A 1,566-nucleotide genomic window follows, 5' to 3' on the forward strand; every position below is an offset into this window, starting at 1 on the left:
CGATTCGCGTTATTTATGTACGTGAACGAACGAGAGGCTTTCTATTTTATAGCAAAATCGAACAATGTATTGAGCGCAAATAAATAAACAAAGCGAACACTCTTAGATCGAATTTAAACTTTTTTTTAAGAATTGGATGTAAATGTCGGCTATGATTTTTTGTTTGCTTCTTCGAAATGAACTATTGTTACAATTTATATTCTCTTAATTAAGATTCCTCAAAATTTTTAGGAAATCGCATGAACAATCGGAACTTAAGGCGAGGATTTTCATTTTGAGCGATCCAGAAACCTAATTATTAGAACAGAAATTTACACTAAATGTATTAGCTATAAAATCGACGATGGCTCTTGATTTCTAGTTTGCCCAGGGACTTCTTTTTTCTCTTTCAGTCGAAATCTTAAAAGAAATTATCAATTTTTTTTCTTTGATGCATACTTCTATCATACTGATGCATACTTCTTCCTTTTTGCATATTTTTAGCTTTCCAAAATTATTTTTTAGGAAATAACTTGTTATAAAAATTGAAATCACTTATTGGTTTCAAATCGAAAATTTTCGCCACGTGTTATAGAAACTGGATAAAATTTTAGGGTTTTATGTATCCCATTTGCTACCCTTTTATAAAGTCACAATTAAAAAAATATTCGGCAGTTATATCTTTAACATCGAGGGGAAAATAAAATTGCGTTACTTTAGTGTGTCCCAAAAATATAGCTATATTTCCTATCCAGTCCTAAAAATATAGCTATATTTAAAAAAAAAAAATTCATTTTTGAATATTTTGCCTGTTGAAACTTCTGATCAGAATGACATGTATCTGATCAGAATATATATATACACGTCGCCATGCAATTATATATGACAAACAATCCTGGCACAGGATTATTTATTTATTTGAAATTCCAAAGCAAATATCATACCAAAGAGAAACGTCATACAACTTTTTTTAATGATTTGTCAATGAATATTATTTGCTTTCGGATTTTTAAAGAGAACAATATAATTTTTTAAAAAATGTGGAAAAATAACATTTAAGCAGTTTTATGTGTAGGGTTTTTCTCATCTTGTTCCAGTTTCATTTATCTGGATTTAAATCGAAATTGGAAACGGAAAATAAAAATATTCAATAGAGAAATATTCACATTTTTAAGAAATATTAAATTACAATCGGATCAATTTTTTATCCTCTATCAACAGCCTTTATAATTTCAGCATTAAAATTTTCAAAAATTAATACTTTAAATTTAAAAAAATTATTCATGAAAAAAGCTTTTACTATGTTATTTAGGACAAGTTATTAACACAATTTGACCATCCCATAAAATTATGATTAAAATAAAGTACAAAAATTACGCTGAAATTTTTTTCCCTCCAATGCTACGGAAACAAATTGCCCCATTCTTAGAAATATATGTTTTGTTTAATTAAAGTTTTATTACTGAAAATAATAAAATATTACAGAGATTTTAACGAAGCATTTTTTAAGAATAATTTTTTTTGCATTTTTATTGTTAAAAATGTAAATGGTAGTTACTTTTGCGTATTACGATAAAAATTATCATT

This window comes from Parasteatoda tepidariorum, chromosome 1 (genome assembly GCF_043381705.1).
Source record: "Parasteatoda tepidariorum isolate YZ-2023 chromosome 1, CAS_Ptep_4.0, whole genome shotgun sequence".
Classification (NCBI taxonomy): Eukaryota; Metazoa; Arthropoda; class Arachnida; order Araneae; family Theridiidae; genus Parasteatoda; species Parasteatoda tepidariorum.